The 27,752-nt window shown below is 44.0% G+C and overlaps 1 pseudogene; it reads right to left on the bottom strand.

Moving 5' to 3' along the window:
* Positions 1-5,407: 5,407 nt before the first annotated feature.
* Positions 5,408-21,727, bottom strand: LOC111148893 (annotated as a pseudogene).
* Between the last annotated feature and the right edge of the window lie 6,025 nt (positions 21,728-27,752).

The raw sequence follows: 27,752 nt of genomic DNA, 5'->3' as shown, positions 1-27,752 counted from the left end.
AACAGTGAAAACTAAAAATAACTTGAAAGAGTAGAAAGATGGGAGTAGTTAAGGAAATCATGGTGGAAAATTATGCAACCATCAAAAATGATGTTTACAAAGGATTCTTAATAACATAAGGAGATGTTCTAGCAGAATTTTAAACCTATTGCCACACGTAAATCTAACAGTGCTGTGTCATCTCAACTGTTTTATCTACCCATTGATGGCTACACCTAGCTTAAAAACTCACTGCAAATTACATAAAAATTGTAAATGGCGGTTATTGCTAGATTTTGAGCTCTGAGAAAGCTAAATAGTTCTTTTGTTATTTTAAGAATCTTGCAAATGATTTATAAAAGATACACAATGCTTTGATAAACTGAAGGGAAATGCATCATTTGGAATAAAAATTGTATCTGCTGCCTTGCCTCATCCTTCTGCTACACTGAGTAAGGCTGCCTTTGAGATAAAGAGCTCTAGACTTGTTCTCTATAACCAACACCTTCCCCAGCTCCCAGAAGGAGGCTCTGATGCCCCATCATGCAGATTCTCTGAGGTTCTCTAGTAATTGCTCTTCGCCTCTCAAAGGGCTGCTCGGCCGCCCATTCAAAGCAGGGGGGTGGTCAGAGCAAGCAAGATGAGGGGTTTTGTTTTCACTTCAGATGTCTTAATATAAAATATTTATTGAACTGTTTGGGAGAAATATTTTGATATATCAATTGTTACCCCCCCTACCCCCAAAAAGGAAGTAAACTGACATCAACGTAACTGTCTGGGCTGAACATCCTGTTAGTTTCAACCCTTCACTGGATTGGAAACTCTGTGAGGATAGGGGATGTGTCTGTCTACGGGATGCTCAATACTTATCAAGTTGAATTGAAGGAGAATTTTATTCTCCTTTGAATTTGTTGAATTAAATTTGTTGAATTTTTATTTTGAATTTTTTGAAAAATTTATTGAATTAAAGGAGACACAAAGGAAGGAAGAAGAAAAGAAAAAAAAGTCAAATGAAAAAAGGAATTGAAAAAGAAAAAGAAAAGAAAAAGAAAGAAAGAAAGAAAGGAAAAGAAAAGAAAAAAGAAAAGAAGTTCTCTTTATTCAACCACCTTCAATATGCTGATTGGTATTTGAGTAGAGGTAATGTAAGCCTTTGCTGCAGGGACAAATGTTTGTTTAACTTTTTTTTTTTTAAATTTTTTTTTTTTTTAATTTATTTGACAGACAGAGATCACAAGTAGGCAGAGAGGAGAGGCAGAGACAGAGAGAGGAGGAAGCAGGCTCCCCACAGAGCAGAGAGCCCAATGTGGGGCTCGATCCCAGGACCCTGAGATCATGACCCGAGCCAAAGGCAGAGGCTTTAACCCACTGAGCCACCCAGGCGCCCCTGTTTAACTTTGACACTGTATGTGTACTAACTGTTTTTCACTAAAACAATTGTGAAAGAGGAACTTGTGCCTGAGAAGGTTGATACTAATTTACTCATCTTTGAAACATTAAAGTATAATTGGGATACAAGACTGTATTAGTCTTGAGTGTACAACATAATGCTTTGACATTTGCATTGTTAAACAATCACCGTATTAAGTATATTCATGATCTGTTACCATACAAAGTTGCATTTGGTTTCATATGATGAGAACTTCTAAGATTTTCTTAGCAACTTTCAGATTTGCAATATGATATTATCAACTACCACCCCCATGCTGTACATTCCATTCCATGACTTACTTATTTTATAACTGGAAGTTTGGACCTTTTAATCCCCTTCAATCATTTCCTCACCCACCAATCCCCCTCCTCTCTGGCAACCACTGATTTGTTCTCTGTATTTATAAGTTTTGTTTTATTTGTTCATTTGTTTTGCTTTTCAGATTCCAGATATAAATGAAATCATATAGTATTTGTCTTTTTCTGTCTGACTTACTTCACTTAGCATAACACCCTTGCGGTCTGTCTGTGTTGTTGCAAATGGCGAGATTTCATTTATACACACACACACACACACACACACACACACACACATATATAAAATTATATTTTTATGAATGTATATAACTTGTATATATACATTTATATATATATATTATATATATATATGTATGGCGTATCTTCTTTAGCCGTTCATTCAATGATGAACATTTAAGTTGTTTCCACATCTTAGCTATTGTAAACAATGCTGAAATGAACATAGGGATGCATATATCCTTTCAAATTAGTGGGGGGTTTTTTTTGATAAAAAACTCAGCAGTGGAATTGCTGAATAATATGGTATTTCCACTTTTAATTTTTTGGATTCTCCATACTGTTTTCCATAGTGGCTGCACCAATTTACATTCTCACCAACAGTGCACAAGTGTTCCTTTTTCTCCACATCCTCATGAACACATTTTACTTTTTGTCTTTTTGATCATGGCCATTCTGGTAGATGTAAGGTGATAGCTCGTTGTGGTTTTGATTTGCATTTCCTTGATGATTAATGATACTGACCATCTTCTCATGTGCCAGTTGGCCATCTGTATGTCTTCTTTGTAAACATGTCTTTGCAGGTCCTCTGCCCATTTTTTTTTTTTTTTGAAGATTTTATTTATTTATTTAACAGAGAGAGACACAGCAAGGGAAGGAACACAAGCAGGGGGAGTAGGAGAGGGAGCCCGATGTGGGGCTCCATCCCAGGACCCTGGGATCATGACCTGAGCCGAAGGCATCCGCTTAACAACTGAGCCACCCAGGCGCCCTCTGCCCATTTTTTGATTGGATTTGTTGTTGTTGTTATTGAGTTATGTGAGTTCTTTGTATATTTTGGATATTAACCTCTAACTGGATATATGGTTTGCAAATATCTTCCCACTTGGCAGGTCGCCTTTATATTTCGTTGATGGTTTTCTTTACTGTGTAGAAGCTTTTTAATTTGATGTAGTCTCATTTGTTTATTTTTGCTTTTGTTGCCATTGTTTCTGGAGTCAGATTCAAAGAGATATTGCTAAGACCAATGTCAAGGAGCTTATCATTTACATTTTTTTCTAGGAGATTTATTGTTTCTGGTCTTACATGCAAGTCTTTAATCCATTTCGAGTTTATTTTTGTATATAGTGTAAGAAAGTGGTCCAGTTTCATTCTTTTACATGTGGTTGTCCAATTTCCCTAGCACCATTTGTTAAAGAGCTTCTCCTTTCCCCATTATATATTCTTGCCTCCTTTGTAGTGACTTAATTGACCATATATGCATGAATTTATTTCTGGGTTCTATATTCTCTTCATTGATCTATGTGTCTATTTTATGACAGTACCATACTGTTTTAATTACTATAGGTTTATAATAAAAAATTTGAGATGAGGGAGCATGAGGCCTCCAGCTTTGCTCTTTTTTCTTAGGGTTGCTGAGGCTAGTTAGGATTTTTTCTGGTTCCATACAAATTTTAGGATTGCTTGTTCTATTTCTGTGAAAAATGTCATTGAAATTTTAATAAAGCTTGCATTGTATTGAATCTGTAGATTGCTTTGGGTAGTGTGGACATTTTTAACAATAATAATTATTTTAATCCATGAGCATGGAATATCTTTCCATTTATTTGTGGTTTCTTCAATTCTTTTCATCAGTGTTTTATACATTTTAGGGTACAGGTCTTTCACTTCCTCGGTTAAAATTATTCTGAGGCATTTCATTCTTTTTAATGCAATTGTAAAGGGGATGATTTTCTTAATTTTTCTGACAGTTTGTTGTTAGCATATAAAAACACAACAGATTTTGTATATTGATTTAGTATACTGCAACTTTACTGTGAATTTGTTTATTCTAGCAGTTGGTTTTTTTTGTTTTTTTGTTTTTGTTTTTGTTTTTTGGTGGAGTCTTTAGGGTTTCCTGTCTGTAAATAATATCCTGTCATCTGTGAATAGTGACAGTGTTACTTCTTTCCAATTTGGATGATTTTATTTCTTTTCTTACCTAATTTGTCTGGCTAGAACGTCCAATACTATGTTGAATAACAGTGGTGAAAGTGGGCTTCCTTGTCTTGTCTTGATCTTAGGGGGAAAGCTTTCATCTTTAAGCTCTTAAGTATGATGCTAGCTATGGGCTTGCCACTTACTGCTTTTACAGTGTTGAGGTATGTTTCACATAGATTGAGGATTTTTTTTTGTCCTTAATCCAGGTTAATTTTATTAATTTTATTTCTTTTTTAAAGATTTATTTATTTGAGAGAGAGCACTCATGTGTGTGCGTGTGCAAGTGGGGAGAGGGGCAGAGGGAGAGGGAGAGGGAGAGAGAATCAAGCAGACTCCCCCCTGAATGTGTCTCCCAACATGTGGCTCTATTCCCAGGTCCCTGAGATCATGACCTGAGCCAAAATCAAGAGTCAGCTGCTTAAATGACTGAGTCACCCAGGCGTCCCAGATTAATTTAATTAAAAACAAAAATCTATGCCATACATCATTTTGGGAGGAAGTATGTGCCTAAAGAAGTAAAAATAGGGTATCACAACTCCAAAAACATGAATCTTGGGAGTGAACCATCTTCCTGATCAAGATTGCCTGATGGGCAGTCCTGCATCAAAAATTTAAAATACGATCCGGGATGGGCTAGAATGTTCACAGCAACACCACACATGTGGTCACAAACCAGATCACTCAAAGGCCCTGAGCAGTAGAAGTGATACGTAAATCCTGCCTGTTGAGGCAACAGAATGCTTGACAACAATGAATGCAAAGTCAATAAACTATAATTACACACAACATGGTTGGCTCTCCTAAACATGAAGCTGAGAAACAAAAATGACATAAGAGAGTGTGCACTGTGTGATTCTATTTTTTATGCAAGTTCAGAACTAGGCAAAACAGACTGTCATGGTTAGAAGCCAGTCAAGGTTATGGTTATACCCAAGGAGGCAGAGGCCGAAATGAACATGAGGGGCTCCTGGGTGCTGATCTTGCTCGTCTCAGGCCCTGGCTGTGTCTGAGGCTGACTACTATGATTTGTGCATTTTCATGTACATATGTTACACTTATATAAAATTTAAAAATAAAGAAGCAAAAAATGGCAGTAGTCTAGTGTTAAATTAGGCCTGGGCTGAATGAACAGCTCTGCTGGTCTATATCCACTTTGTTGAGAGTTTTTATCATGAATGGATCTCGAATTTTGTCTAATGCTTCTTCTGCATTTATTGATGTGGTCAAATTATTTTTATCCTTTATTTATTTATTCATTTTATAGTGTGGTTGTTATATTGATTGATTCACAGATGTTGAACCATCCTTGCATCCCTGGAATAAATCCCACTTGATCAAGGTGTATGATCCCTTATGCATTATTGAATTTGGTTTTCTAAGTTTTGTTGAGGATTTTTGAATCTAAATTCTGTGTGTGTGTGTTTTATTGTGGGTTTTCTTGGTGTTTGTTTTGTTTTGTTTTCTGGCAGGCCAAAACCCTAGTTCAGTTCAGCATCAGCAACATCTTAGCCACAAAAGTAAACTCTACCAAGGGCGACAGAAGTCCCTCCGGTGAGGCAAAGAGTTCAGCTGCCAGGTGGCAAATATCAGGGGTGCTGGCAGACACTGTCGGGGAGCAAGTTAGGAAGCGGTAGGGCTGGTGGAGGCGGCAGGGCACGCAGGTGCTTCGCTTGTGGGCAGGCACGAGGTCATCAATAGCCTGGCCCTGCTCCAGCTGCCGCTCCACCTCCATAAGCAGCGTCACCTGTGCACCGCCATCTTTACCCGCTCTACCTCCAAGAAGCCGGGGTGGTCTGCGTCGGAGACATTGCAGACCCCGCAGACCCCGCCCACAGCCCTGTGTCCACACAGCCTGTGCCTCGTTTCCAAAGCAGCAGCCACTGGAGCACCTCCGGGAATTTCGCATGCTTGCCCAGGTGGGGCAGTTTGATGTGCACACCTGCCTGCAGCCCTCTGCCCAGATGGGGTGGGCAGGTGAGGAAGTAGCCCAGGTGAGGGTTCCACATGAATTCCTAATTCTTAGACTTGAGAAATGTTTCCGTCTGGGTGAGGTCATTGTAGAAGGGAGTGAGCACCTTCATGTTGTTGCCTCCCTTCTGCGTGCAGGTGACCCACAGGTGGTCTTCCTGGTGGATCCACAGCAGGAAGGTCTTCTTGTCTGAGTGGTGGATGCCGAGGCCAGGGGTAAAGGCGGCAGGGCTTGTGGAAGAGGAAATGGTCCTTGATGAGCTGCTGTCATGCTCTCCAGTGCATAGTACCTGCCTGCCAGGTCCCGGTGGAAACTCTGTCAAGCCTTCACTTGAAGGCGCTTGACTTGAGCCCTCCCTTTTTTTACTTAGTGAGTCTAGCTAAAGGTTTGTTGATTTTGTTAATCTTTTCAAAGAACCAGCTCTTACTTTCCTTTCTATTGTCTTTTTAGTCTCCATTTATTTCCACTCTGATCTTCATTCCTTCCTTCTACTAATTGTGGGCTTCATTTGCTCTTTTTCTGTTCCTTTAGCTGTAGTGTTAGATTATTTGAAATTTTTCTTGTTTCTTTAGGTAAGCCTGTATCACTGTGAACTTGCTTCTTACTGCATGCCCTAGATTTTGGGATGTTGTATTTCCATTTTCGTTTGTCTCAAGGTTGTTTGTGATTTCTTCGTTGACCCATTGGTTGTTCTGCAGCCTAGTTTTTACTCTCCGCCTATTTGTGATTTTTTTCCAGTTTTCTTTTTGTAACTGATTTCTAGTTTCATTCCACAGTGGTCAGAAAAAATACTTGATATTATTTCAATCTTCTTAAATTTATTGAGTCTTGTTCTGTGTCCTAACATGAGAGCTATCATGGAGATTGCTCCATGTGTCCTTGATAACGTATGTTCTGCTGCTTTTGGATGAAATGCTCTGTATATGTCTGTTAGGTCCATCTGGTCTAATGTGTCTCTGAAGTCGACATTTCCTTATTAATTTTTGTCTGGATTTTTGTATCCATTGATGTAAGTGAAGTATTAAAGTCAGTAAATTAAAGTCAATGAGGTAAACTAAAGCGGTATTACTGTACTGCTGTCAACCTCTCCTTTTAGGACTATTAGTATTTGCTTTAAATACTTAGGTGCTCTGTGTTGGCTGCATAAATATTTACAAGTGTTGTCTCTTCTTGCTGGTCTGTGTGGATCCTTACCTCTGAAGTGAGTCTCTCGCAGGCAGCGCGTGGATGGGCCTTGTTTTTTGTTTTTGTTTTTTTTTTTAATATTTTATTTATTTATTTGACACAGAGAGAGATCACAAGTAGGTGGAGAGGCAGGCAGAGAGAGAGGGAGAAGCAGGCTCCCTGCTGAGCAGAGAGCCCGATGCGGGGCTCGATCCCAGGACCCTGAGATCATGACCTGAGCTGAAGGCAGCCACCCAACGACTGAGCCACCCAGGCGCACCGGGCCTTGTTTTTTTAATCCATGCAGCTGCTCCCTATGATTCGGATTGGAGACTTTAGCCCAGTTGTTTCAGATTTGTAGATCCCAGAAGTGCAGTCCCGCGTGGCCACCAGAGACAGGTGCTCAAAGCCAGCTTTGGTGGGGTCATCGTGGAGTGGGGTGTGCGAACAGGACGCTTGCCCCTTGGGCTTTGACCAGGCTGTGGTGGAGTGGTGCACAGAGACCAAGCTGGTCTGGCCAGCTGAGGTGGGGTCCCAGGAGCAGCAGGTGGGGGAGGCTTGCCCCTACAATCCCCCCGCCCCCTCCCCGTGCTAGTGGGTTGGAGGGAGAGAGCAAAATGCTATCTGTCAGAGCCAGGGTAGAAGGAGAATTCTAAAAATGGTGCCCACCAGCTTCTCTGTCCCATAGAATCCCAAAAGGCTCCCGCCCTTCTGGCATATGCTTTCAGATGAGCGAATGGATCTCCTTTACTTAGGGTCTAGGTGCTTTTCAAACTGCAGCTCCCATGCTGGATCCCAGGGCACATGATTCTGCCCCCCACAACCCCCCGCCTATCCCCGCCCCCAGCCCTTTAAAAGCCATCTCCATTCCCTGCGGCCCTATGGTTTCCTGGATGTAGGCCTGGTAAGTTTTTGAAACCAGAGGTTTTGAGGGCTTTTCTCTTTGGTGCGGCTGCCACGTGTTGGGGTACCTGATGTGGGGCACAAAGCCCTGCTCCTCAAGGAGAAGGTCCCTATTTGTGTGATCTCTCTTGACTGCAGGCCGCCGCAGTGAGGTAGGAATTTTGGGGAGACCATGGCTCGGCCTCTTCTACCAGTCTGGTGTTGCTCTTTGTTATCCTTTGTTATGGAAGAGCTTATTCAGGTAGTCTTCAGGTCTTTTTCAGAGGAAACGTTTACATATGTAGCTGTAGATTTGTTCTGTCCGTGGAGGAGGTGACTGCAGGGTCTTACTCTGCCAACATCTCAACTGCCTTCCTGCTAGTTCACTGAGCAACTATGCTAATGCCTAAATTTGGGAGGTAGAAATCAAGGCAGTGGCAATAATTTTCATGAAGTTTTTTTTGTTTGTTTTTGTTTTTGACATCAATGTCAGACCGTGCACATATTTGGGCTGATAACGTATCCTTTTATAGTGATTTCCAAATTACAGAAATCAGGATGCCTAGGTGGCTTAGTCCGTTAAGCTCTGCCTTTGGCTCAAATCATGATCCCAGGGACCTGGGATCGAGCCCCACATCAGGCTCCTTGCTTTGTAGGGAGTCTGCTTCTCCCTCTGCCTGCTGCTCCCCCTGTTTGTGCTCAACCTCTCTTTCTGTCAAATGAATAAATAAAATCTTTTTAAAAAACCCAAGTTACAGAAATCAAACTGTTTGTGACCACATTTTTTAAAATGGCACAGACAGAAAAGGATAAAACAGATATGAGTTCATTGTAGGCTGTGAGGGTGAGAATTATAATGTGTATATGTCTAATGGATTAAGAGGTAAAATACATTTCTTACTATGAAAAGTGCTTTAAAAAAGTTCAAAATTCAAACTTTAAATCAATGAGTTGTTTGAGTTGGGAAAAATATGATCTCTAAATGATGAGGAAGCCATTGAAATGCTTCCGAAGTTCAAATCACACTGTTTAGTCGAGAAGCATTCCGTAAACTTGTAAACTGGTTCAAACCCAACCTCTACCTGTTCCTAACAGGGTGACTTTGGACCTTTATTTCCTTCCACATGATATGGGGATAGTAGTATCCACTTCATAAAGTTGTTTCAAGAATGCAAAATTAGTTAATTATGTAAACTGCTTAGAAGGTTGTCTGGCACCTAGTAAGGACCATATGAGTATTAGTGATTACTATTTTTATTGTCATAGTTGTTCTGTGACAAGCGCCATGGGAGAAGAAACACAGACACTGTCTTATTTAACCCAAGACTAAATATGAGTTTCAATACATGCAGTACTTTGTACTTTATCTAAAATGGAGTCTGGCTAGCTGGCTTTTAAGCAGAAGCACCAAATGTCTTTAAAAAAAAAAACAACAAAAAACCAAGGGGCACCTGGGTGGCTCAGTCGTTAAGTATCTGCCTTCAGCTTGGGTCCTGATCCCAGGGTTCTGGGATTGAACTCCACGTCGGGCTCCCTGCAAGGTCAGGAGTCGGCTTCTCTTTCTCCTACTCCCCCTGCTTGTGTTCCCTTTCTCGCTGTCTCTCTCTCTGTCAAATAAATAGTTTTCTAAAAAAAACAACAAAAAAACCAACAACCACCATCTTCCTAGCTGCTTCTACATAATATCATACGGAATCATTAGAGGCTCTATTTTATCTGGATAGGCAGGTTTTTAAAAAAAAAAAATGTTTCTCACTTTTAAAATATGAATGCCCGTAAGCAGAATTTATACTCTCCTATTTATCCCAGTCCTTATCACTTCTTACTGTCTTAGTTCAGCCACTTGGTAATTTATATGACCTGTCTGACCCCCAGATGCCTTTGAATTTTAAATTTTTGCTAAAGATGGAAATGCCTATAACTTTCCCACTCTGAATATTGTTACGCAACATCAGCTCTTTAAACTGAATTAAAAGATTTATTACTTAACTGTGCTCCCCCCTTCCCTCCATGTCTCCTGGCATTTTTTTGCCTGGGATACAGACAGAGAAGTGGCCCTGGCTGGTAGAAGGATCTTATCCACCTGTCACTCTGACATGAAATGGTAAAAAGCCTCTAGGAAGCACATATTTTGGCAGGCACAAAGTCACATACATGTATCTAAGGGCAACGCCAGACATGTGTTCTGAGCTCCAGAACTCTTAAGATGGCAGGTACAGGAGATGTGGAAACGTTCCATGTTTATACTGCAGCTCAGAGTACAATCAAATCTGTGTCACTTGGTGTGTTATGGGCCTCAGCTCATTTTTAACTAGGTCTTAAATTTATACAGCACCGTTCTCTAAAAAGCCATGTTACACATACTGGATCTAAAGCATCACCACCCCACTCCTTTAGAGTGGATAAGTGGGTGGCGTATGATCTTGGGAGGATATAGCCACCAAATGGCTGCTCAGACTAAAAATATCTAAGGTGACATAGATGTAAAAGCTATGATTTTCATCTGGTCCATGCTAAGAGCACGGAGATTTGACTTTTCTGGTTAATCTGATAGATGCGCGTAGCCCAGAGCTATACGGGTTGGCCATCCCTATTGACAACATTTGCCATTTCACTTAGTGCTCTCTAAAGACTCCCAGTGTCTACTGTTCCCTCAATGGCCATTAAAGTCAGTGAGGAGAAAAAAAGATCTCTGGAAAATACACTGTGAATAATGGCAGCAAGAGAAGAGATTCCTGGTTATAGCCCACTCACATATTTTTGAAATGTAGGTCAGATCTAGAGGAAGTGAAAGAAACTTCCTGTTGAATTTTCATTTATAGCATGTGTCTGGAAATCTCTAAATGTAATTTCTTGGTGTAAAATAAACTGCAGAAATCTGGGATGTGTCAGTCTGCTTTATGTTTATTGAAGCCATTCTATTTGAAGCTGAAATGTTGTAAAATTATATAGTGGAGTGAACAGCTACAATTAGTTTAACAGACATGACTGTATTCCTCAATTGAAAAGCTGTCAGGACCTCAACAATCAGATACAAAAAAGATCCAGGAATCCCATAAAATCCTGTCTCCTAGGAAGGATAACATTTCTCTTTGGTTACTACACATCTCTTTGCGTTTTTTACTAGTTTGGCCCCATTTTTTGTTAAAAAAAAAAAAAAAAAGAAAAGAAAAAGAAGAAGCTTGTCCCAAAAAGAAACACTCACAAATAACGTTTTTAAAAGTTTGAACTGATTGGGACAACTTGGATGTTTCAATGACTCCAACCAAGCTCAAAATAAAAAGAATTTTGGAAAAACCGTAAAAATGTCATCAGTCATCACTATGGCGTGATAGACATCCACATTTACCTTATCTACAGTCTTCCTTGATTTTGGATTTTTCTAAATTGAGATGAGAACTCTCTTAGTTGTTAAAGTAATGGTACTCGATAAATGCTACTTGGTGATGATAAATATTACTCGATGTCCCTTGTAGCAAACACTGTTGACCGCCTTTGTAATAACAGCAGGATCTCTGACTTTGTGGTTGTGCCCACCCCACTTCACGTGAAGGGGCTTCACATGCTATGCGATGGTCACTTTATTTTTCCATCTGGGGAGGGGTGAATGATGATTTCACCGAGTCCATCATGTTAATCCCATTTTCCTTGTCAGTGACTGCTTTAAGGATGGTCTTCTGGGGCACCTGGGTGGCTCAGTGGGTTAAGCCCCTGCCTTCAGCTTGGGCCAGGATCTCAGGGTCCTAGGATCGAGTCCCGAGTCAGGCTGTCTGCTTAGCAGGGATCCTGCTTCCTCCTCTCTCTCTGCCTGCCTCTCTGCCTACTTGTGATCTCTCTCTGTCAAATTAAAAAAAAAATTGTTTTAATAAAAAAAATAAATAAAATAAAAAAGGATGGTCTTCTGACCGAATAAGACATATGCAGAGCTTGGGACATTTCCTCGAGGTGTTTTCTCTTCTTTTGGAGGCTGTTGCATCTGAATAGGATGCCAGGGAGCATGGTAGCCATTTTGTGACCCTGTCACAAAGCCGACATGTTGAGAGCAGGGACCTGCAGTGACTCTGGGTCCTCCATAGTACCATTAAACTGTCAAACCCTGAAGAAACCTACACTGAAACTTTCAAAAATGTGGGATAATTTTTTTTTTTTAATTCCATTAGGACTCGGTGTTACTTGCTTTCCCAGACACCCTAACTAATCCTGTAGCAAAGAAAAGATCTCTATAATGCTGTTGGGAGTAGAGCCTTCTGCTTCATAGACTGAGCTAAGGCTTGCCTTCTGGGAGACTGGAAAGGCAGCATAATATTGAGCAAAGAGCAATGCACCTAGGGCCAGAATAACTAGCTCTAAATCACACCCCTTATTTTTTTTTTTAAAGCTTTTAATTTATTTATTTGTGAGAGAGAGGGAGAAAGAGAGAGCACACACAAGCAAGGAGAGCAGCAGGCAGAGGGAGAAGCAGGCTCCCAGCTGAGCAAGGAGCCTGACGAGGGACTTTATCCCAGGACCCTGGGATCAGGACTTGAGCCGAATGCAGACACTTAACCAACTGAGCCACCCAGGCATCCCAAATCACACCCCTTATTTATTATTTGTGTGATCCCAGGCAGGAAATTGAATCTACTTCAGCCTCAGATTAATAATGTTAACTCACCAGCTGGTGGTGAAGGTTAAATCAAGTAATAAGGTGTGAAAGTCCACTAGATTGAGTCACCTTGAGGGCAAAGATTGTGTTGTGCTCTCTTCGTGTCCCTATCACACATTGGCTAGCATATAGTAGCAAATACATGTATAACGACTACTCTAGCTAGTATTTTTCACGTATGAAGTATTTGGTATGTATTCACTTATTTAATTGTCACAATGACACTATATTATTACTCCCCTTTACAGATGAAGAAAAAGGCTCAGAGAGATGAGATCACTTGTGCAAGGTCATCCAGATAGGAAGGAATAGAGCCAGGATTTGAAAGGCAGTCTTCAGAGTCTAGGGTGTCAACTACACAATATTCTGCATGGTAGGGGCTCACGATTTATCAAATGGATGAACGCTACCTGATAGGAGTTCAGTTAATGTTTATTGTACAAATGGGATAACAATATCCTTTTCTTAACAAAGAATGTATTGTATCTCAATTTTTTTCTCTTAAAAAAGTTCTTTCACATTTTTTTTTAAAGATTTTTATTTATTTATTTGTCAGAAAGAGAGAGAGAGAGCGAGCACAGGCAGACAGAGTGGCAGGCAGAGGCAGAGGGAGAAGCAGGCTCCCCACAGAACAAGGAGCCCGATGTGGGACTCGATCCCAGGACGCTGGGATCATGACCTGAGCCGAAGGCAGCTGCTTAACCAACTGAGCCACCCAGGCGTCCCAAAAAGTTCTTTCACATTTAATGGGTTCTGTGACCATGGTTTAATTTGGGGGAATTTGTCCATTGTAATAAGAGCAGCCTACAAGGCAGCCACCAGCAGGATCAGACCCGAACGCAAGGACTATTCTCTTAGGTCAGACGAAGTCTCTGAAATGAAGACTCCGCCTAGGTTCTTTACCTCATCCTCTCCCAAACTGCTTCTGAGAGCGTGTGCTGAAATTTCTCCTGGCTAGTAGAACATCCTGATCACACACCCATGACTAGTGGTAGCTAAAAATTAGTTATTGCAGTTTAGTATACATCTCATTGCTCTGCCGTGTCCTTCTACCCTGTGGCACGGCCATGTCTCAGTCCCCATCCTTGGCCCCCCCACTGCTCTGCTCAGCACACTACCACCCACACGCCCCCCCCATCAAAATCTGTGGTCAGCAAACAGTCCTGAAGGGAAGAATTCTAACAATGGGGTCAAACACATAAATGATCAAAATAATAAATTCCATGCTGTGATACAGAATTGACTCATAGCTTAATGAATGTGTTCTTTCTCTGTGGACAATTAGTAGAAGGACATTTCTCAAATCTGAGAGATCAAGCTGACAGGCCAGTGGGAAAGAGTTGGTTTGGGGAGGAAGAGTGACAAATGACATTTTAGAAGGAGGATATCTACTCTTCTTGCCAGGCCATACATTTAGTTTTTGCAGTGTTCCTATCACTTCCGAAGTATGTGGCCTTCATCCCTCCCTTTCCATGTTCCCTTTCCACTTCTCCACACCTCACTTTCCCTATCTTCTTAGGGAAGCAACAATTTCCATTGTTTTTCTGTGGTCTGTTATAAGACCCAGAACACCAGCCCTAGACTGGTCTTTGGGAAAACATTGCTTTTAAATCACTCCGTATTCCATAACTCACACACCTTATACATACAAAGAGAACAAGAAGTTTAGCAATTTTATAGAAAAAAGGGACCTAATAAACATTAAACTATAAGCTAGCACTGCCCAACAGAAATGCAATGCAAGCTGCATATGTAATTTAAAATTCTCTTGTGACCACATTAAAAAAGTAAAAAAAGACAAGTGGAATTAATTTCAATCATATATTTTATTGAACCCAATATATTACAAACAGAAACATTTCAACATGTAATCCCATAGAAATAATGAGTGGGATATATATTTTTTCAGACTAAGTCCTTGACTCCTCTTCTACACTCATGACACATCTCAATTCAGACGAGCCATATTTTTAGTACGATTGATAGCTACACATGGCTAGCGCTACCATATTGATAGTGCAGCTCTGTACTATTCATATCTTCTCACATATTCTAATTTTTCCGAACAGTCACATATATTTTGCATGCATTTTGAACCAGTGTATTCAAACTCTCTTGCGTTCTTTCCCCCCAATGTCTATAAATAAATGTCACATGTATTTAGATGTTGCATGCATTATGTATACTTAAATAGATAATATAGATTTATCTCTATGATTGCTGTGGTCTATATAAATGACCAATCATTCCTAAAGTCAATCTAATGATCTTCTGTTGTGTCTCCTGATGACACATTCACCTCCTGGGCATCTGGGCAATTTATCACTCTGTTCTGAGTATTACTACCACGAATGCCTTTTTTGAGAGCGGAATTCATTTTTTCCTCTTTGTCTCTCTCTCCCTTCCTTCTCTCTTAGTCTCTTGGCCCTTCCGGGATTATAAAGAGTGAGGTTGAGCAACCTCCCTTCCTCAGTTGGCCCAGGATCGACCAACTTTCCACCATATGGTGCCGCATGAGGGCATCTGCATCTGCTGTGATAAAGTCAGTGACCAACTCTGGGCCCAGGGCGGTTAATTCATGAATGTGTGTAGAGAAGGAACAAGAGATGGTGGGGGGTGGGGGTAGACCTTGAAAGGTGTTGAACAGACAGCTTCTTTCCTAAAGTTTTGCAGGAGAAAAGAAGAGCCCTTCATTTTGAAGTGTAATGAGAAGATGGAATAACAAAATAGAAAACACAGGCATGAATATGGATACAGCTCTCCACATGGCCCCTCTGACTAGAAAATGACAAGGGAAAGACTATCATGGCTTCTATTACAAAGGTGATGGGCTGGATGTAATTAGGGATTAATCTGAAATTTCTGGTACATACCCAGTGTCTTGGGAGCTTGACAAGCTGCCATCTCTCCAAGTTCCCCAGGAGGAGCAGTGTGGCTGGCTTAATGGGGGAGGGGGGTGTCGGGGGCGGGAGGCGGGGCTGCCCATAGCAAGCCACTTATCACAGTGCTAATGAACAGGGAGGCCTTCCAAGGGGGGAACTGGAGTGGTGGTGTCACTTTCCCTTTGTTGTGTGCATATTAGCCAGCATCTCCGCAGGGGCAGTGACTCGTCAGCGAGGAGACCAGTTGCTAGGTAACAAGGGAATCTGAGGGAAGCCCCCTCCCTCCTCCCCAGCTGAGGGCCAAGGGGGTTCCGAGAAGGATTTGGTGGTTAAAACAACTACAGCCTTGAAGATGGAAAGATTTAGGGTTACCTGAAGGAGTAGCAGGCTGCTGTTTGGGGCGGGGCGGGGAGGTGGAGTGGAAGAGAACTGCTGTGACCTAGGGGTGGAAGAAGGGGGAAGGTGGGGCCAGAGAATAAAGGAGGACAAGTATGAAAAAGGGAGAGAGGGAGAAGATTGTGGGGGAAGAACACGTCTCCATCATGAGAAATGACCTCATTATGGGAAGGGTACCAGAGCCTCCATCAACTCTGGGGGCCTCAGAAGCTTAGGACAGACAGTGTGTGCAAAAAACAGGTGAAGTATGCTCTCTGGACCAGCCACGTCTTGTCTGGAGACTTGTTGGAAACCTATCAAACCCCACCCCGGGCCTACTGGTTCAGACACCGTGTTCTATCAAGCCCTCCAGGTGATTCAGAAACACACCAAAGATTGGGAGCCACTGCCACAGAGGGATGAGATGGCTTTTGGAGGGTGAAGAGGGGGGTGTCGGCGTAAAGACTGCACCAAGCAAAGTTAAATGGGCAAGGAAAACTTAATGCAAGACTATGCAAAAAGGAGAGAGGTCGGAACAACTTAGTCTGAACTCAGTTGCCCTGCCCTAGAGGAGCGGAGGGTTTTTCAAGACTGGGGTGAGCTAGTGGCAAAACACTGGAGGGTGTTGGTGGGAGATGGGGTGGGGGGAGTCCTAGTTCATTTGTGTTTGCTAATAAACTTCTCCTATTTTATGACAGGAGGTAGTTTTACAACTTGGAGCAAGAGATCCCCCTGAAGTCAGCCCCTGCCCTCCCACAGAGACTGGAGATGGAGAAATTATCTCCTTTGATGATTACATTTCAAAGAGATGGTCCCTAGGTCCTAGGGAAAGACATTCCTGAGTTGTAAAATTGGCAAGAGGCTTTAGAAAGGATTTATATACATCTCAAAGGGACAGAGAAAGAATTTACAAGTTTTCTAATGAAAATGCTCTAAGAAGAGGGAGGTCAGGAAGAAGTCTGGCGTTTTTAGAAAAGCTGATGAGAATGGTAAGGCTGTCTAGGTCAGGGGGGAAATACAAATGCTTGGCACAGTCAAGAGAAGGTTGTCCCCTTTTTGAATTGAATCCTTCCTTTGAATTCTTCTGCTTCTCTTTGTAATTTAACCCAGCACCGTATTATAGGCTACAGAGCCATAATGGAGGTGACAGATGAAAGGCAGCTTCTTCCAGAAGATGTCGCTTCAGGGGGATGGGCAAGAGGGAGATGGGTGGAGCACGGACAGGGGTGGGATGGGGAAAAGCATTTTGAGCTGAGCCTCCTCCCTCTCTCTCCTGCGGGTCTCGCTTCTTTTGGGGGAAACAGACTGGGACACACAGAGAGGGGCAGCTTGGGCTTGTTTGGCTTGACTCTCTCTCAAGCTTTTCTGAAGCGCTGATCCCATTTGCTTGCACCAAAGTGGCTGTGGGGAAGATAACAAGCCAGATGAAATCAGGTCTTTGCTGTTGCCCAAACGCTCGCGACTCCCTGTGGCCCTGCCTCGGAGGGACTTGTTCAAGATGAACTGTCTTCCGATGGACTTACAGGAAACCCTCATGCCTCTAACGGGGGGCGGGGGGGAGGTTCCTGGGGACATGGCCGCCCTTGTATTTGAGCATTAGAAGTCTGGCCAGAGGGCTGGCTTTCTTCCCATTCCTATTGTCCGCCGTGGCCCTGCTTCTTCCACATTCCTGATGACTGAGCATGCAGCGCTGATGGGGCTTGAACTATTACAAAGGACAACAGGCTCTCGTTAGTGACCTTTTAGATAACCTGCCTTGGGTGGGTGGGGTGGGGGGGTGGCGGTGGTTCTTGAAATAGCAAGGAGGCAGCTGTTCCTGGAAATGCAGCCAAGAGCTCTGGCATGTGGCTTTGGGTAATGTGCTCTGGGAGGCCGAGCAGCCCCTCTTTGCCCAGGCCTGGTCACCACACACCTTTGCTCAGCTAACCTGCCTCCCGCCTAGAGGAGCCAGGCCACCAGAGCCACAGGTCCTGGAGGCAGGGGATGGGCTCGTCTGGGTACCTGTGTCTGCTACAGCCTCCTGCTTTGTCAATTGCTTCTGGGCCAACAAAACGGTGACATTTAGTAAATAGAAAAGCTAAAAAATGTCCATCATTATCACTTTATCTTGTGATCCTTTCCTTATGTGTTTCCTTGGACTGGGGGGTTCTCAAGGCAGGGCTGAGTCCCAGGCTGATGCGGGGGGCAGTGTGTGAGTCGGAGAACACAGGGCTTGTCCCTGCTGCCTTCCTTTGCTCCACTCTGCCCCTGCCTCTTACCATCTTTCCTTTCCTCCATAGCAATGTTTCTGGGGTCCAGACCCCCCAAAAAGGTGTGCCTCTTTCATCACGGTCAGGAGTTTGAGAACTGCTCCCAGAAGAACTATCAGAAGAGGGCAATCTTGGTTATATTATAGAGATTCACTTAATAAAACAAAAACAAAACCAAAAACAAAACCACAAAAAACTAAATTAACCACAAAAGGACATCATCTAGCGCGTGGTAACATTTTTTGCTTGTTTGCTTGAATTGCTAAGGATGCAACAAATGTAGGGACAATGCTCATTTGTGACAAAGATCTACAAAATGGCCAAAGGAACATTTTAGTCTGAGCTAAGAGATGAATGCAACTGCACGTAACTAACTCACCAAAGAAATTATTTAGTGATGCTTACTGTATGCTTGGCAGGCACACAACTGCAAAGAGCACATTTGCCTCCTGTAGGACTCGGTAAGTAAGATGCCCTACTGAGTAAAAGAAGCCCAAGGAGCCTGGAATTGTGTGCGGCCAAATAACATTTTCAAGGCTAACGGTTCTAAGGGATCTGTTTAAAAGACACTGTTTTAAATCCATTTAAAACAACAGTACGCGATTCCCATTTTAAACTGTTCATCCCCGGGCATAAAGAAATCTTCCTTATGCCATATAAACTCTGAGCACAGCTAAACCGAGGACCGATCTGAAGAAATCGGTTTTAGCCGTAAGAGGAAAAGGCTGGAAACCAAACCGTATCCCTCCCAAGTGTCTTTACTCCGTCTAATTCTAAGCAGCAGGCCGGGAAGCGCTTGTAAGCATTTGCATTGCAAAGCAGGCTGGAAATTGGCCTTGTTGAAACGGGGGCTTCTCGAGAGGCCGCCCTCCGTCTCCCACCCTTGGCAGCCGCGACCTGCCCCGGCTAAAAGAGGCTGACACGTGAACGTTGCAGCTGAAAAGAAGCCTTTGAGCAGCTCAGCTGTTTAACTAATTAATGCAGTTCTCTCCCTAAAGTTAGCAGTGAAAGGAGTGGGGGTGGGATTTGCGAGCGATACAGCGCTTTGGGTCTATTATCCGCCGGCAGCAGAGACGCAAGGTGCGCGCGCCCGGTGCAGTCCCGCCAAACGCGGCCCGAATCCCCCCTAATCCCGGGCGCTGCGCGGATCACAGCGAGGCCTTGGGCTGCAGGGCGGCCCTCCGAGGGTCGATAACAACAGGAAAGGCTCAAGCTGCTTTTGATCCTGGCAGAAATCGTAAGGAAAAAAAAGTCAGCAACTCCCACCGTGGAACTTTTGTCGTCTAAACTGGGAGGTTTAAAAACCAAGCGAACCTTTGAGAACACTACGAAGTGACCTGAGACTGAGGTAGAGGGCTCCGGACGCAAACAATTGCCTTTATTGGAGGTGGAGTGTTTGCCTCAGTCTGATGGCCAGACCCTCAAGTCCGGGGAATGGAGGCCCAGGAACAGCGGTTGGGGCCTACTAGTGGGGGTAGAGGGGGCAGTGGGGAGGGTTAGGGGGCAGTGGGGGGGTGGAGGGAGGGGGGTGGGGGGAGGGGGCGGGTGGGGAGGAACCAGCGTCCTGTTGTATGACAATCTGTGTGTCCCGTTTCTCCCCTTTTTCTTTTCCCTTCAGTTATGCCAACTAGAGCCAGACCCGTGAAAACTTGTGAAGAAAAATCCAGGTTTGGTATCCTGCAGTAACCTCCCCACTTGATTATTATGTCTTATTTATTTATTTTATCAAGTTACTGTTTATTTATTGTTGTTGTTGTTTTCATGTATTAGTCTGCTTGGGCTGTCATGATGAAGTATCACAGGCTGGGTGACTTAATGGAAATTAATTTTCTCAGGCTTCTGGAGGCTAGAAGTCTTAGGTCAAGATGGCCACAGGTCTGGTTTCTAGTAAAGCCTTTCTGTCTGGCTTGCAGCCACCTTCTCACTGTGTCCTCCATGGCCTCTCCTCTGTGCATGTGCACTCCTGTGTCTCTTCCTCCTCTTCCAAGGACACCAGTCTTAGTGGATCAGGGCCCCATCCTCATGACCTCATCTAACCTTAATCACCTCCTTAAAGGCTCTGTGTCTGAATACAGTCACATTAGGGGTAAGGCTTCAACATAATGGAACGTGAGGGACACAGTTCTGTCCATAACACAACTCTTTGCTCTTCCTTCCACATTTGCAGGCCTATCTTTTTTATTTCTCTTCTATTTTATTTTCAAAACTCAAGAAGGTGTGTATCCGGCATGGCCCCAGGCATATAGGGGATGGAGTGCTGGATGCTGGAATGGTGTCCTTTGTTAGGGGCTCTTGAAGACATGATGGGAGTGCAGTGCCTGGGGTGCAGGGCTGAGCACAGACTGGGACGCCAGGTGCTGCAATTAAGTGGTCGCTACCCAGTTTCTCGCCTTTCCACATTCAGCTTCTGGGAAAGGAGAGACACGCATGTATCCATTTTCTCACTCCCATTCATTCTCCAACCTAGCCTGGCTTCCTCCACAATTCTGAAATGTTTTTTATTGAGATGACTCAAAACTCCCTGGTCAGCATCTCCCTGCCTTGTGCTGTAAAGGAACAGCACCCCCCCACCCACCCCACTGCCGTGTTTCTCTGCTCTTACACCACTACCTGGACAACACTTCTCACACCACATGTATGCATTTATTCCCACACTGATCAATTCTGCAACACGGCCCGGGGGGTCTGTCATTCAATTCAGTTCTGACTCTACTAGGAGAGCACGTCAGACCCCACAGGAAGTGCACGGCAGACGCCAATTCCAAGTCTAGGTTATCACCTGTGCCTTTGACCTATTGGCTATACATCAGAGGTGGCAACAATCGACCCTCCCATCTGATTACTTTCCTAGAGCAGAACTCACAGAACTCAAGAAAACAGTTTATTTACTAGCTTACCAGTGTGTTAGAGCAGGATATAACTCAGGGACAGCCAGATGGAAGAGATGCCCTGGCAAGGCATTTGGGAAAGGACGAGAACCTTCCACAAGCCCTCTCAGGGAGCCAGTCTCCCCACACCTTTATGTGTTCACCCCCCTATGAGCTCCATGGACCCTGTCCTTTCAGGTTTTTGCAGAGGCTTCATTAGGTAGGGATGACTCATTGAATCACTGGCCATTGGTGATTGAGTCGAGCTCCAGTTTTTTGTCCCTGGAGGGGTGTGTGTGTGTTTGTGTGTGTGTGTGTGTGTGAAAGTTCTAATCCTCTCATCACAGGGTTGGTTCTCCTGGCAACCAGCCCCCATCCTTATGGGCTTTCTAAAACTCACCTCATTAACGTAAACTCAGGTGAAGTTGACAAAGTTTTGTTATAAATAATAAGACACTCTTTTTGCCTTTATGGCTCTGGAGCTATTTCAGGAACTGAGGCCAAAAGACCAAATACTATCCCAAAGATGATCCCATAGCTCTTATTGCCTTGGAAATTCCAAGGGTTTCAGGAGCTCTGTGCCAGAAACTGGGATGAACACCAAATGTACATTTCTTACTGTAAATTACAACATCATATTCCCCTACACGCACTTCATTCATTCACTCAAGCGTGCATTCAACTGAGCGTCGCCCGAACCACAAGCCAGCTTCCCCACCTTGGCCCGACGAGGGCCCTGCAGACAAATGGATCTTCAGCTCTTGGATCATCTCCTTACTTGACTGGGTTGTGGCATTGTACATAAAATTTCTCTCCTCTTACATCTGAATTAGAAAAGTGCTATTTAGCTTTTAGACACTGTCTGTCGCCCACATGATGTCATTTTATCTTGGGGAGTAGGAACATGATCGAGTTGCTTTATTAGAACAATGCTGTGGCTGTTACAGTTCTGCATTTCGGGGGAGGAACAGAATTCCTCTTAGTGAGTGATGGTTCTTTTCTTTAGAAAAATACCTGAAGGAGCTCCTGGATGGCTCAATCAGTGAAGCGTCTGAGTTTTGATTTCGGCTCAGGTCCTGATCTCAGGGTCCTGAGATCAAGGCCTAAGCCCCAGTCCTGCATCAGGCTCTGTGCTCAGCGGGGAGTCTGCTTGAGCTTCTCTCTCTTCCTCTGCCCCTCCCCCTGCTCAAGCTTTCTCTCTAAATAAATAAATGAAGTCTTCAAAGAAAAATACCTCGAGGGGCGCCTGGATGGCTCGGTTGGTTGAGTGTTGGGCTCTTAGTTTCCATTCAGGTTGTCATCTCAGGGTCCTGAGCTCAAGCCCTGCGTTCGGCTCCATGCTGAGTTTGAGGTCTGCTGGAGAGTCTCTCCTTTTGCCCCTCCCCCAATTGCGCACGCTCTCGTGCTCTCTCTCTCTCTCTCTCTCTCTCAAATAAATAAATCTTTTTTTTTTTTTAAAGATTTTATTTATTTGACAGAGAGAGGTCACAAGTAGGCAGAGAGGCAGGCAGAGAGAGAGGGAAGCAGGCTCCTCGCAGAGCAGAGAGCCCGATGCGGGGCTCGATCCCAGGACCCTGAGATCATGACCTGAGCCGAAGGCAGAGGCTTTAACCCACTGAGCCACCCAGGCGCCCCTCAAATAAATAAATCTTAAAAAAACAAAACAAAACAAAACAAAACCTTGAAAGGCCTTTTGGAAACACACTGTGAGACCCCCATGGGGCAAGAGTTGTGGAAGAACAGCCCACTGCATGTGTGTTCACTCCAGAATGCCAGAGCATTGCCCCAGAGGCTTGATCAAAGAGGGCTTGGGGGGCCAGATAACTCGGAGAGGAAGAAGGGTGGAGAAGAGTCTCTACAGGCAGAGGTGACCTGAACGAAACTGGCAGGGTTGGAAGCCAAGGGAGAAAATGGTCCTTGCTACTACAGAATATTCAGTTCTAATTATTTCTATCCTTATGCTCTTCGGTGGTTTCCTCCTTCATCTGCAAATACAGGCATGCCTCAGAGACATAGTGGGTTTGTTTCCAGACTACCCCAATACAGCGAATGTCACAATAAAGCAAGTCAAATGGATATTTTGGTTTCCCAGTACATATAAAAGTTATATCTACATGATACTGAAGATTATTTTTTTAAAGATTTTATTTATTTATTTGACAGAGACAACAAAAGAGGAAACACAAGCAGGGACAGATGGAGAGGGAGAAGCTGGCTTCCCGCTGAGCAGAGCTCGATTCCAGGACCCTGGGATCATGACCTGAGCCAAAGCCAGATGCTTAATGACTGAGCCACCCAGGTGCCCCTATACTGAAGATTATTAAGTGTGCAGTAGCATTATGTCTAAAATGAGTCTGTACTTTATTGCTAAAAACACTAACCATCATCTGAGCTTTCACTGATGCCAGATCACTCTAACCGATATTATAATAATAATGAAAAAGTTTGAAATATTGTGGGAGTTACCAAAATGGGACACAGAGAAGTGAGCAAAGGCTGTGGGAAAATGGGGCTGATAGACTTGGTCCAGACAGGGTCGCCCCAGCCCTTCAATTTGTAAGAAACGCAGGATCTGCCAAGCACAGTAAAGCGAAGCACAATGAGATAAGGTGTGCTGGGGCCTGGTGAACATCTGCTCGGCTTACTGTGCCGTTGGGACTTGGAAATTGGAGTGACCGTGGCCGAAGACAGGGTGATGGTGAAGGAGTAGATGGAGAAAGGATGAGAATAAGATGGACCCCGATTCTCCAAGGCTCATGCAAGCGGGGAGAGAGACCCTTCAGCATCCTCAGGCTGGGCACTGACCTTTCAATACTCATAGAGACGATCCATTCAACATCTTGCTGTTCCTTCCTCTCATTTCCTTGGTTCTCATCCCTCATCCTGTCTCAGCCACTCACTCCCACATTCGCAGGTAGATCTTGTCAGCCATAATTGCAGCATCTCTTCCAAAGCTTTGGCTTCAAGCATCCTAATTGCCAATTACCCTTACCTATCCTTCCTGCTCACTTCCTGCAACGCCTTTGCTCTAGAAATAATCAAACACATATGGATTCTAATTTTTCACTCATTGAGTTTCCCGTCCTTGCATTGCTATTCACTTTCATGACCTCACTCATCTCCTAACCCAGCCGAGGGTCTTTGGGCCATCCTTAAAATCACCATCAGCTTGGGGCGCCTGGGTGGCTCAGTTGGTTAAGTGTCGCCTTCAGCTCAAGTCGAGATCCTGGGGTCCTGGGATTGAGCCCCACATCTGGCTCCTTGCTCTGCAGGGAGCCTGCTTCTCACTTCTGTCTCTGCCTCTCGTGAATAAATAAACAAAATCTTAGAAAAAAAAATCACTATTAACTCCTTCTTCCATCAACTCTTCCTGGCAAAAGTCTAGCCCTCGTTAAACCCAACTCTTTGCCTCCTTTGTGTCTTCACCCAAAGAAGAGCATGAATGTTACTGGGAAAAGTCACAAGTCATCCTGGTTATTCTCACTTTAAACTCATGAACTCGAACGTCAAGTGGGCAGTATCAGACTGGATCCAATCAGGCAAACAAACTATTCTGAGTGTCTACAACAGTGGGAATCCAATACAGGGAACTGGTCCCCTAAGGGATGGATAGACTGAGAAGTCAGACAGGCTGGGGAGGACCCTTTGGATTAGCAACAGACGACATGAAGCTGTACCATCTTTAGGTTGGAGACCAAGATGGAGACAGCATCACCAGAGTCCAGGACCAAAGGCACCAGGTAATGGGTAAAACAATGGTAAGTGTCTTGGGAGATAGCTGGAGAGAGAGAAGAGAGGCAGACAGGGCCAGGTAGGATGTGCAAGAGGAACAAGATGGAGAAATTCCTTGGCTTTGTCTTCCTCTTCTCTCTCAGCTCTCATTAGGGTTCCTATTGGCTAAGTCAAGCTGGAGGTCAGCTGATGGAGGAGGCTGGGAGACATGGAGGAGGGCAGGGAGAGGATGAGGAGAGATGCAGGGAAAAACAGGACTAGCACAGTCCCTCCCTTTTGTTCCTCAGGTTCCTGTCCTTTCAGTCTGTGTCGGTCAGAATTCAATCTGAGAAGCAGAAACACACACGTGTGCATATATGTACACACACACGTATGTTTCTGTTTTTTTTTTTTTTTTTAAAGATATATTTACCTGACAGACATCACAAGTAGGCAAGGGGCAGGCAGAGAGAGAGGAGGAGGAAGCAGGCTCCCTGCTGAGCAGAGAGCCCAATGCAGGCTCCATCCCAGGACCCTGGGATCATGACCTGAGCCGAAGGCAGAGGCTTAACCCACTCAGCCACCCAGGCACTCCTCTGTTTTTGTTTCGGCTGGATAATAGAGTATCAGAGACCAGGTAGTTTATAAACAATAGACATTTATTTCTCACAGTTCTTTAGCTGGGAAATCCCAAATCAATGTGTCAGCAGATTTGGTGTCTGGCGAAGCCTAGTTCCTGGTTCAGAGATGACCCTCTTTTCACGATGTCCTCACATGGTAGAAGGAGTGAGGGAGCTCACTGGGGTCTCTCTTACAAAGGTACTAATACCATTTGTGAGGCTTTACCCTCATGCTCTAATCACTTCCCCAAAGCCCCATCTTCTCATACCAACACATTAGGGGTTAAGATTTCAACATATGAATTTTAGAGAGACACAAAATTTAAACATATATATATACATATGTATGTGTGTGTGTATGTGTGTGTGTGTGTGTATATATATATATATATATATATATACACATAATATATATATACAAAATATAGGTATATATACAAAATATAGGTATACCTATACAAAATATAGGTATTTTATAGGAATTTTACCTTGTGCAGTGTGGGACCTGGTTATCCAGTCTATGGGTGGCTGTTGTGTCCATTGTCAGGACCTGATGTCAGTAGGGCAGCTGGTTGGGAAGGGAAGATGTGAAGGAGAAAGCAAGAACATACTAGACCCTCCCATTATGGGCTGAACCATGACAACGGAATGCAAGTCATGTCAACCTTTCATCTCCCCCCACCTCCAACACTTTTGATGAGAGCAATCTGTGGTAGAATCTGGTACCCTTTACCCCAGAATGAAATATAAACCTGGCCCAGAGTCAAAGAGGCTGAGAAGGAGATGTGCCAGTGTCAGAGGAGCTGTGGGCCAGCTGTGCCCCATGCCAGCAAGGACAGCCAGCAAACGAGGGCCATGTGCATGAGTGGTGACAGCCCCTTATATTCTGTGCTGACCTCCTAGTACAAAAAGAAGAAAATTGCTCCTTCACTTTGGCCTTCCAAATCTCACACAAAATGTCCTTGTGGCCCAGATGAATGCAGACCTTCTCAGAAAAGAGACTTATTTCTAGCTTAACTAAACTGACACTCTAGAAACCCACTGGATACATGTCAGGACAGAGTCTGTATTCTTCTTTTAATGATAGTTAGGTTTAATTCCAAATTAAGAAAGTAGCAAAATAATGCTTCCATCTATCACACTGTGACTGCCTCTCATACAACCAAAAACATACTCCTTCTCCAAAAGATGACCCAGAGTCCCCTTTTCCCTCTTTGGGTCATAATCATTTGTCTTCTCACAGAGTCACATTATCTCTGTGAGTTAGAAAGTTAAAAATTATGAATGCATTTATGTTGAATGGTAGATGAATGGAAGAGGGGAAAAGAAAAAACTGGTTACATAGACACAACTTCACATCAAAATAAGAGAGAAATGCTCCTAACTACCATCATTCTGTTTCCACAATGGATCATATGGTCTTCGCTGGTATTTATAACTACCTTCCTTCTTTACTTCCTTCATATTTCTTTTGCCCATAGCAAATTTGACTAGGCACGATTCCTTGTCTCCATTCCCGAGAAGTCTGGGCCATTGGCAGTCCTGATAATGTAATTTTCCGTGGTTTTCAGTCCAAAGCCTGAGAGTACTAAGAGACACCAAGGGAGGCTCCTGCATTCCAGACATACTCCTCAGGAGAAACCCAGATTCCCCTTGAAAATCAGGACTAGTCACCTCACCCAGTACACAGCCCCCCTTCTTTGTTGATTTGCTGGCATAAGGAACCCAATGGGGCCAGATGGCACATTTAAGAAAACCAATGTGTCCCTTGGTGGTGGCATTCCTTCTTTGGGAACTAGAATGTCTAGGCCAACAGAGCTCAAAGTTGTAGGGATGGGAAGCAGAACTTCCTAGAGGATGTCCCCTCTCCCCAAGTAATCCTCCCGTCCCTTGGCAGGAGTTTGATGACCAAAGACACTTCTGTAATGGAAGGGGTGCACCTTGTTCTCATTAAAACAGACACTTCTTCTGGATCCCGACTCCCCTTTCCTGTCCGCCATGTGTCTGACAAAAAAACACGACCCTGACTGTGCGGTTGGCCTCATAACGGCAGCATGTGGACCCCACCGTGACACCTGTACCCTAGGACTGGATGAGACTGTGACAAAACACCGGGATGCAGAAGGGTCTTGTCCTGAAGGAGGCAAGTTGCCCTTGCGAGGGCTGAAGAGGGGTTGGCTGAGAATAGCTTAGGCTGTTGACTAGTGCTGGTTTGCCCTCAAGGGGACAGCAGGGCAGTCTGGGAAGAAGCAGGGACTAGAGACCCCACAGCCACCCAAATGATCACTTCCCGGCACAGGGAAACACAGACCTCCAAGCCTGGGCCCTGCTGGCCACTATCACACAGGGGCTACCTTCTTTAGTCTCTAGGCATTTCCCTTGTCTCCCCTCTATAGTTTCCCTCTGGGAAGGGACAACTTCTTCAGGATTACTTAATTCTCTATGACCTTCTTCTAAACAAGGC

This window comes from Enhydra lutris, unplaced genomic scaffold (assembly GCF_002288905.1).
Source record: "Enhydra lutris kenyoni isolate GAN:26980312 unplaced genomic scaffold, ASM228890v2 scaffoldscaffold21, whole genome shotgun sequence".
Lineage (NCBI taxonomy): Eukaryota > Metazoa > Chordata > Mammalia > Carnivora > Mustelidae > Enhydra > Enhydra lutris.
The sequence above is the reverse complement of the archived record's forward strand: the minus strand, read 5'-3'. Positions and strand labels throughout refer to the sequence as shown.